The 15,665-nt window shown below is 44.2% G+C and overlaps 1 non-coding gene across 1 annotated transcript; it reads left to right on the top strand.

The window, feature by feature from the left end:
• Positions 1–5,841: 5,841 nt before the first annotated feature.
• Positions 5,842–5,960, top strand: LOC141125164 (5S ribosomal RNA). The gene has a single exon (XR_012241372.1). It is a non-coding gene; the product is annotated as a 5S ribosomal RNA (ribosomal RNA).
• Positions 5,961–15,665: the final 9,705 nt, after the last annotated feature.

Raw genomic sequence — 15,665 nt, 5'->3', positions numbered from 1 at the left:
GATGCGGCCTCTGTGTTTTCTGGCTAGAGCTTTTCCAGGATGGTGATCTAAACATGCTCAGGCACTGATATCATCACTAATGGCAAATGTGAGTTTTAAATGATTTTATGACATTTTTGGGCAACAAATGGTGGAGCTCTCTACTCATGCATGCTGGATGCTTATGTGGTCATTGTTTGCAGGTGTTTTTCCTATCTCCTTCTCAGTGTTGTTCTAGGATCATTGTGCTCTTTATGGCCTTCACCTGGGCTCTTCCTATCCCCTTTTCAATGCTTGCTCTGGGATCACTGTGTTGGGCTCAGTTTCCACTAGTGCGACTTGTCACTGCAAAGTCACATGACAAGCAGTACCCCATGATTTCCAATGAGTTCCGTTCATATGTGCGTCCATAGACCTCAATACACAGGCATTGCTTCAAGTCGCATCAAATTTGCGGCAAAATCATGCGACTTTCAGGTCGCAATAGTGGAGACTTAGTCTTATGCTGTTTTTTCATTTCAGTCTGCTGCTTTGCTCTGTTTCTATGAGAAACGCTGTCCAGTCAGACCACCCATTGCCTTTAAGGTATAGGGATTAGGTAAGTAATGAAGATTGAGAAAAAGAAAGCCAATATTTATAATCCTGTAAGGACTACAAGATGGAGGGAGCCTTCTGACGGTCAAGACAAGTCACTATCTAAGAACAGACATCCAGGCAATGTTGATTAAACTCATCATCTCACCCCTCATTATCATTGCTCCCCGTTTACAAACATCACAAGTTACCAGCCCTAATAGTCGCTGCATTTGTTGTGGAAAGTCATTGCCTGCCAAGCTAGTATGTCAAATCTCCCTGAAATAAGCACTATACAGCCCTGCAATGACCTCAAGGTGAAGAGAGCCTGCTAAAAGCCAGGACAGTCACTGTTCAAGCGCAGACATACAGGCAACATTAATCAATGTCATCATCTCACTTCTCATTTTGTTTGCTCCCTGTTTACAAACACTACAGATTACCAGCCCTAATGGCTGCTGCATTCTTGGTGGAAAGTCATTGCTTTACATGCTACAATGCATGAATTGCCTATCACTTCCAACCAGAGCCAGTAGGTGGTGTCCAAATAGGAAAGTTTACCATGAGAATAAAGCGTTAAAGGGGCCACAAGCTTTGAAGATTGCCCAATAGAGACTTTTACGCAAGGGAAGCTAAGGACGCAATTGCCTGGGTTGAAATGGAGGAAACTCTCCACAAGGTTACAAAGTACTAATTTCCTTCACTGAACAACTGGAAGAGTTAATCCAGGAAGAATTGAAGGGGTCAGAGAAAAATGCCCTTATAAACAGGCTGTCAAAACTGTATACCCTGAAAAAGCTAAAGGTCAACCTGCTGCAGTCTCCTCCGATGATGGATGCATCATGAATGTAGCTGGCAAGACATGTCACATTCAAGGAGGCTCTAGTCCGAAAATTAGATCCAGATCTGAAGTGCTCCTACGTACTGTAGCATCTGAATTTGCTGGCACACCAGCAAAAACCAGCCCATGTGCTGAGTGAGTCTAATGGAAGTGGTTTCACAATTATCAACCAGCTGCTGCACCTGCAGGACTCTGAGGAAAGTGGCAGGGTCTGCAACCCTTTAGAGAAGATACTTCCAATAGGGAATCGCTTAAAAAATTAAATTTTTATAGCAGTGGATGCCAAAAAAATCTGACTTATCTTGGTGCAGACTTCTGGGAAAATCAGTGAACCAGTCATACAAGCAGGGCGTCAATTTTGTTTGGGAGCCACTTCGCACGACTGCACAATTGTCAGTTAAAGCAACGCAGTGCCGAATCACAAAAAGTGCTCTGGTCTTTGGCCAGCCAAATGGTCCAGGGCTTAAGTGGTTAAATAACCCCGTCTGGAAGAAGTTAAGAGACAGGTGGTAACAGCTTTGTAAGAGCTGAAATTGGCGGCATACTCTGTGGTGGATGTGTCAGATGTCAATTGATGTTTTTCAAGAGCGGTGTTCCCTGCGGTCACGGCAAAGAGTGCATTATGGCTGAAGCCATGGTTGGTGGATCCCGCCGAAAAAAAAATGGTGCAAGACACACGAACACAGATCCAATCTATTTGGGAGTAGACAGGATACAGCCATCTCAAGGGTGACCATTAGCAGGTCAGGGCAAATATCATCTGACAAAAAACAGAAAATTCAAAAAGGTCCAGCATACAGGTGGCGACTCCCAAGTAGATACCAGGAGGCAAAATCCTACGGACCAGGAAAAAGATTAGTAAACGAACTGGAGAAGTACCCAATCTTCATTATTGAAGCCTTAAAGATCTAAGGCTCCTGTCTTAGGAGAACAGCGGAAGTCCTTTTTAAGGGTGCACTAATTCAAGGGGTGCCTGTGCGAAGCTTACGCACATACCTGGATGGAAAACCTTCAGGATCAGTGGGCCATATCAGCTATATTGGCGTGACCTTGATGGAAGTTTAAGGGGGGCCGCCTTTCTGGTACAATAATTATTACTGAAAAAGTATAACCTCATGACAAACTCACCCATTCAGGGACATAATTCAATGAGCATAATGATCATATAACATTGACAGGTGGGAAGTCCACCTTTCAATCTCTTCCAGTCAGCCAGGCTACCAGAGTTGATGGAAAAGTAAAAAATTCTGGTCCAGTTTGTAGCTGGATTAAAAAAAAAACAAAAAAAAAAACGAGCAATCGTGAAGGTTCTAGTTACCCAAAGGAGATGAAGATTCGGTTCACCTTTTGTTCCTAGCAAAAAAAATAAATTAATAAATAAAAAATAAAAACCAGGTAATCTGTGCCCAGTGCTAAAGTTTAAAAAAAAATAAGATTTGACAAGCAGCACAGGAACAGTGTTGCCAACCGTCAGTATTTTTACTGGCAGCCAGTAAAAAACAGGCAATTTTCTCCTGCCAGTAAATGCCAGTAAAAAGAAAAGGTTGCCAGTAAAAAATATGGCTGTGACGCTCAGCCCGGAGCCAGCCGAGACCATACGAGTGCCTGCTACAGTGTGTTTCGGGGGCGGCTCTGGTGGAGGCGGTGCCTGAGCATGTCCTGTGATGTCATGGTGCAAGGAAGCCAAGCAGAGTGGCCAGAGCCTTGTGTGTGGGTCTGCGGGATGGGAGCAAGGCAGGCCGGGAGCGGGACCATCAGTGCTGTTTGGACTGGAGGAACCACCTGGCTTGGACAGAGACTGTCACTGTGACTGGGGACGTGCCGTGTCAGTAATATGTACTGCTGCACACTGCTGTTAGTATCACTGTGAGAGTCAATTTTATGTGTGTGCCGCCCATTCTAATTTCTTGCCCTCCTGAGTCCTGTCCCTGAGCTACTTACTTACTATATCGAAAATAAAATAAGAAATATGTTTTTTGCTCTATTATCTACCTTAAATCACATTGCTAATTACATATTGTACGTGTTTGTAGCCTAAATAGTGAATTTTGTAACTTTTGGAAATGCCAGTAAAAACTTGGCTGTGCCAGTAAATGTTGGGTGTCGTGTCAGTAAATTTCAATCTGTTAGGTTGGCAACACTGCACAGGAAGTTAGTCGTGCAAGATGGAAAACCTTCAATCAATTATAATATTCATAAATCTGGGAGACTGGATTCTCCTGTAGGTTTATCAGACACCTACTTGTCCCAATTCTACCAGTCTGAGTCCCTCCCCTTCGGTCTGTACATCTCCCCCAGGGAATTCACAAAGGTCTTACTGTCTGCAATAGCGACGGGAAAAATTCAGTAGAACTTCCACAAGGGAATTTCTGTCCTCTGATAGAGAAAGCCAAAGGTACTTTGGGAGTGAAGTCTCTTCCAGCAGAACAGTGCCGGAGTATCCTTGGCTCGTAACTGACCAATTGTTTTCAGATTGAACATTATCACATCAGACCCCAGCTAGAAAGGTTGGGGACGCATTTCAAAGAGCAGGCTGCTTAAGATCATGGGATGTTAAGCCTATGAGGAAAAGTATTGAATTTTCTTGAACCGAGTAGTGTTCAAAGCACTTCTGTCATTCACTCCCTTTAGCAAAAGGAGCAAGATTTGTACTGTGCCTAGACAGCAGTGGAAGGGTAGAATTCTTAGGCTGTCAGTAGAGCTTCCTGTATCAATAATTGCAAATATACCATTCTTGCTCAGGAGGCTCTAGTGTCTCTGTCTTTCTGTCTCTGTCTCTCCCCTCTCTTTCCCCTCTCTTTCCCCTCTCTTTCCTCTCTCTTTCCTCTCTCTTTCCTCTCTCTTTCCTCTCTCTTTCCTCTCTCTTTCCTCTCTCTCTCTCTCACCATTGCCACTTCCAGTGATGATGGATTCGCTCTCTCATAGACAGTTTTGCCATCCAGCTCCAAGGGATTACGTTTGATGGCATGGTAGTTGAGAGGCAGTAGCTACCAAGTCAAGCATGCTAAGTGCAGGTAGTGCCTACCTTGTGTCAAACCAGAGAGGTCTTCATGAATAAGATTTACCAAAGAATATGGGAAAATGATGCAGATCTCACACAGCAAAAGCCTGGAGTCCTTTATCACCTAAACCAGCCAAGGTTCTACAGTTCTTACAACTGGGGCTGAACAGGGGCCTAGGTTCAAATCTGTTAAAGCTAAAAGTTCAGTCTTGTCTGCACTTGCAAGGGTTTTAGGAGGCTTTAACCCTTTAGTGATGCAATTCTTAAAAGGCTTGCATGAAGTTATAGACCTCCAGGAAACCATTGTTCCCTATTTGGAACTTGCTTATGGTTCTCATTTCTATCAAGGCCTCATTTCTACCCTACAGTATTGACTGCACTCTGCAAACGCATAACTGCAGGCTTTGTACTCAAGGAGCCTCACTTAACATTCTACCCGGACAGAATAGTCCTAAAACTCCAGACTGCTTTTATCCATGGGGTGTCTTTCTCCTTCCAATTTAATCAGGAAGTCAATTTGCCATCTTTCTTGGTCGAGAGAACCACATCCCCTGGATGTTGAGCTAACACTGGTGACTTGCTTGGCAGCTACCTTTTCATTCAGGAAAGCTGAAATATGTTCTCGGTTCCAGCGTGGCTTAAGGCAGGGTCAGTCAGCATCAACACGTTCAATCACCTCCTAGATAGTTAAGACAATTAAAAGAGCCTACTCTTCAAGGCCTTCCCGTTTTTGAGGTCTTAAAAGCACATTTAACTAGGGCAGTGCCAGCTCTGTGGACAGCTCAGCGCTGAGTGTCTCCTGAGGTTATTTGCAAGTCAGCAATCTGGTCCTCCCAGGACACCTTCATTACACTGCAATAGGTGAACCCGGCTTGCAAAAGTAAAATTTGGAAACTTCATGGTGCATACTTGCACTACTGATGATTACAACTTTTTCTTGCACCCTCCCGTATGGCGAGTTAGTCCCCATATGTATGCTGCCATAATGCACCAGGAAAATGGAAAATTGTATACTCACCTTTCCGTAATTTTCCTTTCCTGGTGCATCTTCATGGCAGCATACAGATACCCACCCAAATGGTAAGAGTTAGAGAATGCTGTGAGCCGGGTCTATCTTTGATTTATAGTTAACCAGTCCTATCAGGTTGTGGGGGCGGAGTCATAATCCATCTGTATACTGCCATGAAGATGCACCAGAAAAGGAAAATTACGGAAAGGTGAGTATATAATTTTCCTTTTTTTTTCCTTTAGAAATGTCATTTTGCGCTCGGACTATTCTCGGACTTTTGATTTCTCCCATAGACTTTTAAAGGGTGTTCTGCGACTTTCGAATTTGCTACGAACACCGCAAATTGTTCGCTGTTCGGCGAACAGCCAATGTTCAAGTCGAACTCATGTTCGTCTCGAAAAGACAGCCCATCCCTAGTTGAGGGTGCCAAAGGAGATTGACTATGGCCACTTCACCCTGAAAGCGCCCGATCTCTTCTGGACTCGGAGGCTAAGCAGGGTTGGGCCTGGTTAGTACCTGGATGGGAGACCGCCTGGGAATACCAGGTGCCGTAGGCTTCTTCTTTTTTTTGGACTTGACCTATTTTTTGGCTTGTTTCCCAAGGTGACCATCTTGGCGTTTCTCAAGAGGGTTGAGGGTGCCAAAAGAGATCGTTTGATCTCGGAGGCTAAGCAGGGTCGGGCCTGGTTAGTACCTGGTTAGTATCTGGTTAGCACCTGAGGAGACCGCCTGAGAATACCAGGTGCCGTAGGCTTCTTTTTTTTTTTTTGGACTTGACCTATTTTTTGGCTTGTTTCCCGAGGTGACCATCTTGGCGTTTCTCAAGAGGGTTAAGGGTGCTAAAGGAGATTGCCTACGACCACATGACCCTGAAAGTGCCTGATATCGTCTGATCTTGGAGGCTAAGCAGGGTCGGGCCTGGTTAGTAACTGGATGAGAGACCGCCTGGGAATACTAGGTGCTGTAGGCTTCTTTTCTTTTTTTGGACTTGACCTATTTTTTGGCTTGTTTCTCAAGGTGACCATCCTGGCGTTTCTCAAGAGGGTTGAGGGTAGGGATGAGCCGAACACCCCCCCCGGTTTGGTTCGCAGCAGAACATGCAAACAGGCAAAAAATGTGTTTGAACACGCGAACACCGTTAAAGTCTATGGGACAAGAACATGAATAATCAAAAGTGCTAATTTTAAAGGCGTATGCCGCGTACACACGAGCAGACTTTACGGCAGACTTTGTCCGGCGGACTTTTCGGCGGACTTTGTCCGCTAGGTGCGCCGGACTTAAAAACTGACTGACTTGTACACACACGATCACTCCAAAAGCCCGATGGTTTTGAACGCGGTGACATACAGCATGTACAACGGGACTAGAAAAAGGAAGTTCAAGCCCCACTACGGCACCCTTTGGGCTCCTTATGCTAATCTCGTGTTTATCTCGTGTTAGTAGAAATTTGGTTAGAGACGATTTGCGCTTTTCACACTTCAGCTTATTTCGATCGTTTTCTGCGGTTCAGTTTGTGCTTGTGAGGTTTGTATCTGCTTTTCAGTGCGTATTGGTCAGTTCGTAACCTGCCTAGCAGGCCGTTCTGGTCCGCTCGTTCCTGATTTTCAGGTCGCTCTTCATAGGCCTTGCTGTTCTTCAGTGCGTTTGTTATAATTTTGTTTGTTTGACCAGCCGACCGTTTTGAAGCCATATCGCGTGGACGTACTTGTTCTCGAGTTCGTGCTGCGTGGGGACTTGGTGTTGGGGTTGATACTTTGACCCGAGTCCAGTCCATGAACAGGGCGAGGAGGAGTTCATGGATGAAGAATTGGTTGCGCCACCGTGACCAATTCTCGCACATGCCTTTGCTCCGTGAGAATAATCCTGAGGATTTCAGGAATTATCTCAGCATGACGGACCCCGTTTTTGAACGTCTGCTGGCTATGCTGACCCCCTATATCAGCAGGCAGGATACCTGCATGAGGCAAACCATCACTGCGGAGCAGAGGCTAGTTGCCACTTTATGTTACTTGGCGACTGGGAGAAGTCTTCAGGACTTGAAGTTCTCGACAGGAATATCCCCCCATGCTCTGGGGATCATAATCCCAGAGACCTGTTCTGCCATTATTCAGGTCCTGCAGAAGGACTATATGAAGGTAAGTTTTATACTTTAACATTACATGATATGTATTAAATGTTTGCTAATGTATTGTCAAAATGTCCTCGTTACCCAATTACCATGCTTGGAATAAGCTGTGAATGTCCCCTTAATCTTCATGCATGCCTGTTTTTTTACATTAATCATTTATTGCCCTACATGCATATTTACCTTCAATAACCTCCCCACCATGCAATCCTGGGTCGATTTATATCTCTAGCCTATAGTCCCTTGAACAATGTATATTGTCAGCTCCATTGTACTGTTTGACCCTCCCCCACCCCCTCAAATGTTTGCAACTGTCAGGTGTGTTTTTTACCCAAAGTAGAACCCCTCCCCCACCCCCTCAAATGTTTGCAACTGTCAGGTGTGTTTTTTACCCAAATTAGAACCCCTCCCCCCACATTCAAATTGATCAATGGGCCATCAGAGGGGGTGAGTAATCTTATAAGTGGGCCTTATGTTTTTTAGAATTAAAAGAAAAAAAACACATATTACTAATGTTCGACTGCTGTTGTTCAAGAATGTTTTTGTGTAATCTGATATCCAAGTTATGTTTAAAAGTACTTATCTTATTTTTTGTATTGTTTCACTCCACAGTTTCCTTCCAGTACACAGGAATGGCAGACTGTGGCCTCCCAGTTCGCTGACCGTTGGGACTTTCCCAACTGTGTCGAGGCGATTGATGGGAAGCATGTCCGCATTGTGCCACCACCCCATTCGGGGTCTTATTTCTACAATTATAAGGGGTTCCATAGTGTAGTTTTGATGGCGGTGGTCTCGGCACATTTGGAATTTCTGTTTGTGGACGTGGGGAAGAACGGCCGGATGTCTGACGGAGGAGTCTTTGCACAGACCGAGCTGTGCCAGCGTCTCCAGACTGGTGGCCTAGGATTGCCACCTGATGACCAGAATGTGGATGGACTCCCCTCAGTTTTTATCGCTGATGAAGCGTTTGCTCTCGGCGAGCACTTGATGAGGCCGTTCCCCCAAAGGACTCTCACCCCTGAGAGGAGGGTATTTAATTACCGGCTGGCCAGAGCAAGAAGAGTTGTGGAGAATGCCTTTGGGATTCTGGCCAGCCGGTTCCGTTTGTTCCTCTCGGCCATAAATCTGGCGGACTATAAAATAAATCATGTGATAATGGCTTGCTGCTTTCTCCATAATTATTTGAGAAGACATTCTGCTACATATATGACCTCTGTTGGGCCTGAGGCCGGACTTGTAGTTGAACAAACACTCACAGGCCTGGAAAGTGGCTGTATTGGCTTGGCCCCCCAAACCGCACGTCAAGTGCGTGACCGATATGTTAATTATTTTAATGGTCGGGGGGCCATTGCTATTTAACAAGATAAAATAAAGGAACATTTTTTTTTTAAATATCTTGTTTTTATTCGTGTTTGCATTTAGTTTTGTCTGTCTCCTAGTGCACTTGTAGTGGCAAGTGCATTTCCCTTTAGTTAATAAGGCCCTTTGTCACTGTAACCACACAAAAATTATCAAAACCTTATTGATAAATAATCAGCCACACACATTGTAGTAGTAAAAACATTTTACTGTGTGCACATTGAAAGGTGCATTTTTTGGAAACGTGTTTATTTTTTTTTTTTCAAAAACAATCTTTTCTTTTTGTTGTTATTTTAGGCATATTTCAACAAAAATAGACCTTCTTTACAAAATTACAATTAACAACAGTGTTTTTAAAAACATACAAAAAAAAAAACTTACAAAGTTCAACATGTTAATAACGGTGCTGGTGATGAAAAAACAAACTTGACAATGAAATGAAGAACATGATTGATGTTTTTAGGCAAAACGTTATTATATTCTGCCCAAAACATCAATCATGTTCTTCATTTCCTGTTGCATGGTGTCCAGCTGATTTCGCATGCTGTCAATTTGGTCACGCATTCGATCAATTTGGCCATTCCACACCATTATCTGGCCAATAAGTCTTTGTGCACTGTCTGTGCTAAATGGCTCCTCCGCTTGGCCTTCCACAACCAGAACGTCACCTAAAATGTGTGGATAAAAAAATGGGTTAAAATATGCACGCCTAAATAGATTACCTTAAGCTGGGGTGTCAGTCACTGACTTGGTGGGGTTGAAATCTCGCACAATTCCTCCACCTCTCCTTCCTCCAGCTCGTTGGGTGGGCGTGGTCTTGAGCTGGGGCTTGGGGTATATTCAGCTTGAGGCTGGTGACTTGGGGGGGTCCTGGGATCCTTGGACTGTTGTCTGAGTCTTTTCTCCCCTATGATAATTAAACAAAAGGTATAGTTAAAACACAGTGATATTTCTTTTTTTTTAAAATAATATGAAATGTTGGTTAAGAGTTGGGGACAATTGTCATTTTTTGGCCACAAAAATTTAGAAGACAGGATGAAAGTTCCCTCTGAACAAAAATTATAAACAATACACATTTTCATGCAAGTTTCACAGATGCAGACACCTCAATGATTTCCTATGTGTATTACCCCTCAAAAATTTCTTTATGGTCACATAGTACACAAGTGCTCGTGAGTCCAGATGTGGAAACAGCTGCTGTGTCCTGTCCTTTACATTACATTGAATCATTTTTGAAGAAGCATTATATTTTCAAACACATCTACACAACATCACCACATTTTTGGAATATGACAAATTCTCAAGACCTAAATGTATGTCCAACCCTGTACCATCGTTTTTGGCGAAAAAAATACGTAATTTTCTTAGTATCATATGTGTTTTACAAAGAACGGTCTTTACGAACGATGCTGTATAAACGAAAAAAATATGGATCAGCATGCAAGTTAAGTATCTCAATAGGAACACACAACAAGTACTTACTTTTTTTAAGCAGCTTCTTTATTCACCAATAACGTTCAGGCTCCCAACTTTTGAGGTCAGACCACCGCTTCTTCAATTGATCTTTAGCCTGTTTAGTGCCAAATTTTGCTTCTAGAGTGGTGACAACTGAGGCCATTATTTTGTCCTTCCGCATATTGGGTCGGGTGTACGGTCCTTTTTTCCCATCGTAGTCCTCCCTTCTCAATATGGACACCATCTCCACCATCTCTTCAAAAGCCATGTTGGTGGCCTTATATCTCCTCCTGGATGTGGATGGTTGTGGCTCCGGGCTTTCCTCCACGCTACTTCCAGATAATCTCTCCGCCATCTTTCTCTATATACTCCCACTGTGCAATGAAGAGTGAAGGGGCGGGGACAAATTGTACTAAAGAAAGTCAGGGGCGGGCGACGCAGGCGGAGCATGACACATGCGCAGTGTATATAAAGCTATTACGATGGCCTACGTATGTCCGTGCGGAAGTAGCGAGCGTCAAACGAAGGTAACATGAAACGTGGGGGTGTGTGTGTGTTTGGTGAATGTGTTTGTGTGTGTGTGTGTGTGTGTGTGTGTGTGTGTGTGCGTGTATATGTGTCCCCTAGATTCTGCCAAAAATAATCCTGGGAGTTCTGACTGACATTACAGTTTTTATCTTGTGTCTTGTCTTTCAGCAAAAATGAATCCCTTTAAGGAGGCTGATTTTTTGTCAAGATTCATTGATTTGTATCGGGAAAACAAAAACCTGTGGGAGGTCAAACACCTATTATATTTCAATAGAGATGTAAGGAAGGCAACACTGGGCACACTTTTGGAATTTGTGAAGACTCGAGTCCCCCAGGCAGACCTCAAGTTTGTGGACAAGAAAATTGGTATCTTGCGCAATATGTACAAGCGGGAACACAATAAGATCCAGGAGTCGCTGAGATCCGGAGCAGCAGCCGACCAGGTTTATTTCCCCAAGCTGTGGTACTACCAAAAAATGCGATTTCTGGATGACCAGACAAAAGCCAGGCAATCACTTTCGACCCTTCCCCCCACCCTTCCCTCCAGCCTTCCCTCCACCTCCACCCCAGCTGAGGAGTACCAGGAAGAACTGGGCCCTTTCATCCTTGATGAAGTGGATGCTCCCAGCTTCAGCCAGGTATCCTTTTTTGTTGAATTTGTGATTGTGTAAATATTAATGATGTAAAGGTCTCAAATTTTTAAGTGCTTCTGAAAAAATGACTTCATCACAAATATTAATATGTAGACATATCATTAGACAGTAGTGGCCAAAAATATACTTCAGCATAGGTGTGCGCAGCCTCTTGCATTAGGGTGTGCACCCCAAAGCTCAAATACATATGCATGTGTATATGTACTGATGCTGTCAGTAGGGCAGTGGACAGTGTCAGTAGTTTGATTTTAATTCTTTTTAAATTATTTTATTTTGTAACTTTTTTTTTTGGATGAAATATCAGTGGTCTAAACAGGGAGGAATATGCACCACACAAGGCGATTAGGGTGTGCCCTGGCACACCCTGTGCGCACGCCTATGTACTTCAGATATTGGTGAGCAGCTGGAATAATGGTGGGGTCAAATAGATAGCCTTTACTATTTGTTTGGAATTATATTTGCAAGTCATGAGCTGAAAATTGTGTGTGATTGCGTAACCCAAAATTACAACTGTCCCTTTTTTTTACCCAGGATGAGCTCAGCCAGGAGGAGGCCTTGCCCAGTGGGAGAGAGGAGGAGGCCTTGCCCAGTGGGAGAGAGGAGGAGGCCTTGCCCAGTGGGAGAGAGGAGGAGGCTGTGGCTGGGCCCAGTAGAAGCAGCACGGAGTGTCAGGTGCCTCCCCTCCATAATACCACCAAAAGGCCCAGAAAAATGACCCAAACTGAGGAGGAATCACTAGCCCTCATTCGTGAAGCCAGCAAAATCATCAGCTCACCACCCAATGCAGAAGAGGCGTATGGGACATATATGGCCAGCAGATTGCTGCAACTCGAAAAGGGGCAACGCCTCCTCTGTGAGGGTCTGATTTTTCAGGCCTATCAGAAGGGCTTGAGAGGGGAGCTTACTGCTAAAACATATCTAGCAGATGAACCCACTCCTCCTCCTCCTCCTCCTCCTCCTCCTGCCCCAAGTACACCACCAGAGGCACAGCCTCCAAGGAAGGCTGCAGAGAAGCGTGGAGGGAAGGCTCCACGGAAGAGTCAAAAGTGATTGCCTGGCTTCTATCTGGTCTGACTGTGCTCCCTGTGCTCCCTAGTCCCAAGATACCAATTTTCTTGTCCTAAAACTTGATGTGTGTCCTGGGGGACGAAAGGCTTCACAGATTCCAAAAGTGTCTCCAGTGTTGCCTTCCTCATTTATTTTTTTTTTCCAAAATAAATTGATTTTTTCTTTACCTTACATTATTGACTATGTGTTTTGATTCCAAAACAACATTTGGTTTGGGAGTAGGCAGGTACAGGTCAAAAAGACTATGTGTGTTTTTTTCCAAAAGGCTAAATCATTTTGAAAATCAAGTGCAAAGTACTAGTGAAAAGTGCACTTTAGAAATTGCACTGCAAGTGCACTTGTTGGAAGTGCAGTCGCTGTAAATCTGAGGGGAAGCTCTGCTGATTTTATCATACAATCATGTGCAAGAGAAAGGTTTGTTTGTTTTTTGTTTTTTTTGAAAAATTGACAATTTTTATTAATTTTTCCAAAAGAGAACAAAAATAATAACATAAAATACAAGGTAATACAATTTAAAGCGTAGTAGGTACTTCTGGGGAAAAGTCCAAACAATACATCACTCGATAGAAGATGCTTATGTGTCGTTCGATCTGATTGTTGAGAACAGATTACATTGACAAAAACATTACCTTAGTCAAATATTACTGCTTGTACACCTTGTATAACATAACAAAATTAAATAAATAAAAGAAAACAGAAGAAAATAAGGTAGAAAAGAGAATAGAAAAGAGGGGGGGTTAGCAGAAGGCTTAAGATGGGGTGAGTAAAGATGGGTAGGGAGTAGGGAAGAGGGATGAAGGTAACGAAGCTGCGCCTCGCCCCTGAAGCCCACCGCTCCCTCACTAATAGAGAAAACCAACTACCCTGGACCTGCCACAGGAAAAATTAGGTTATGGGATTTTCAAAAAGGACCCACAGCTCTCATATTCGATTATGCTTCTCAAGATTATCATTTAAGGAAGCTGTGAGGTACTCCATTCTCTTGACATCCCTGATCCTGGAGTGCAATTCCGATATCGAAGGTGGTTCCCTCTGCTTCCATTTTAATGCCACCAAGCATCGTGCGGCAGTTAATATATGTGACAAAAGTTTCTTGGGCATTTTAGGGAGAGAGATTGGTGGGAGACCCAGCAAAAAAAACTTCGGATCAAAAGGCACTTCAGTATCCAAGATGGACCGGAGCAGGGAGTGAACCATTTCCCAGTATGGGGCAATCAGAGGGCAGGTCCAGTAAATGTGAAGTAACGTCCCTCTGTCTTTATGGCATCGCCAGCAGCGAGAGTCGGACAATGGATACATGGAGTGGAGCAAGTCTGGAGTTTGGTACCAATGGAACAAGATCTTATATTGGTTCTCTTTATATAGCGTGCACACAGAGCTTTTAGAGGCCTAAGACCATATAAGCTGCCATGTATGTAGAGGGAGATCTGCACCCAAGGCTCGTTCCCACTTACCCATATATGCATGCCGAGGACCCTCTGGCGAGAAGTCATGCGTTAAGAGCTGGTAGGTCTGTGAAATCATGCCTTTGGGAGATGAGCTCTCTAAGCACAACTTTTCAAAGTCAGTTAACGGGGAGAATTGAAGGTTAGGAACTAGAGATTGTGCATAATGCCGTATATGTAGGTAGCTAAAAAAAGCCTGTTTGGGAATGTCAAATTCTTTTTGCAGATATTGAAATGATCTTAGTATGCGGGTCCTGGGATCGATCAGCTGGCCGTAACGAAATAGGTTCCTTTCCATCCAGAAATGGGACATCTGTGAGGTCAGGCTGTCTGGGATGTTAGGAGTAAATAGGAAGGACGTAACCGGTGAGGAGGGGGTGGTAAGTGGGTATGTCAGTTTTGCGCGCCGCCACAGCTGGCGTAGGAGGGACGTTGGTCCCAGTAGCCGTGAGCTTTCCGAAGATACATCGGAACTCCATAACATGGAGTTCCGATGTATAGGGGCAAACCAAAGCTTCTCGATTTGTGTCCAGCGATTGAAAGCGTGGAGGGTACACCAAGAGGCTACAGGGCGTAATTGGGCTGCCAAATAGTATTTGGCTATGTTAGGAAACGCTAGGCCACCTTGAGTAAGGGGATCGTAAAGAACCGATTTAGCAATCCGGTGTCTCTTATAATTCCAAAAGAAATTAATCAGGTCGCCCTGTAGTCTCTTTAGATGTGGAGCTGGTATGGGTATCGGAAGTGTCTCAAATAGGTATAGGAGCTGGGGTAGAATCGTCATCCCTCAGGGTCGCTAGTCGCCCAAAGAGGGATAGTTTCAGGGATTTCCATTTAGTCAACGAGGCTCTGATAGCAGTATATAAGTGGGGAAAGTTAGAGGGAGTCATAAGTGGTTGTGAGATGGACCCCGAGGTATTTTAAGGAGGAAGTTTTCCAGGAGTAATTAAATGATTGCGAGAGAGCCGTTAGTGTCTGGGTAGGCATATTAAGGGGCAGAGCCTCTGTTTTAGAGTTGTTTATTTTATATCCAGATAGGGCACTATATCGATCTAGTTCTGTATGTAGGTTCGGCAGAGAAATGTGTGGTTGCGTCAGAGTCAGGAGAACGTCGTCAGCATATAGGGAAATCTTAAAGTCTCTAATACGGACTGGGATGCCATGAATATTTGGGTTCTCCCTAATATGGGCCGCTAGGGGTTCTATACAAAGGGCATAGAGCAGCGGTGAGAGCGGACAACCTTGCCACGTTCCGTTAGATATCGGGAAGGTGGCAGATGTTGCGTGTTGGGTGCGTACCTTGGCCGATGGGGACAAATATAGATGATAAATGGCTCGTAAAAAGGGACCTGTGATTCCGGCTCGTCGTAGGGTCGCAAACAGAAAGGGCTAGCTTAGCCTATCAAAAGCTTTTTCAGCGTCAAGACTGAGCAGAAGTGCTTCTACTTTGGTCCTGTTTGCCACCTCCACTAGATCAATAACCCTACGGGTATTGTCCCCTGCTTGCCGCATGGGTATGAAGCCTACCTGGTGTTTATGAATCAATGACGGCATAACATTTTTTAACCTGTTAGCTAATAATTTCGTGAAAATTTTGAGGTCCGCATTAAGTAGCGCAATAGGTCTATA

The sequence above is a fragment of the Aquarana catesbeiana genome, linkage group LG01, assembly GCF_042186555.1.
Source record: "Aquarana catesbeiana isolate 2022-GZ linkage group LG01, ASM4218655v1, whole genome shotgun sequence".
NCBI lineage: Eukaryota > Metazoa > Chordata > Amphibia > Anura > Ranidae > Aquarana > Aquarana catesbeiana.
The sequence above is the reverse complement of the archived record's forward strand: the minus strand, read 5'-3'. Positions and strand labels throughout refer to the sequence as shown.